Below are 336 nucleotides of genomic sequence, written 5' to 3'. Positions count from 1 at the left end.
AGAGCTATTGTCATGACAGCCCGAATGAACAGACACAGACTTTACAAAATTTTTGCAAGGCATGACAGAAAGCTGCTTTCCTGTGTCTACAGAAACCTGATGATTGATCTTTCAAAATAAACAATGTGAGAAGAACCCACCATTCACTGGGAACAATATGAACAAAAGTTAGTATTTGTAGATATAAAATAACATCTGGAGTCGAGAATATAGAAAGTTTTAAAGTGAAAGAAGTTAGAATGTATACATATATATATATATATATATATATATATATATATATATATATACTGAAAATATACCAGATATTCTCATTGCTCTTAAAAGCATGTTAAA

This window comes from Rhinolophus sinicus, chromosome 16, assembly GCF_057876585.1.
Source record: "Rhinolophus sinicus isolate RSI-liver-muscle chromosome 16, RSI-T2T, whole genome shotgun sequence".
NCBI classification, from domain to species: domain Eukaryota; kingdom Metazoa; phylum Chordata; class Mammalia; order Chiroptera; family Rhinolophidae; genus Rhinolophus; species Rhinolophus sinicus.
Note: the sequence above shows the minus strand (reverse complement) of the source record.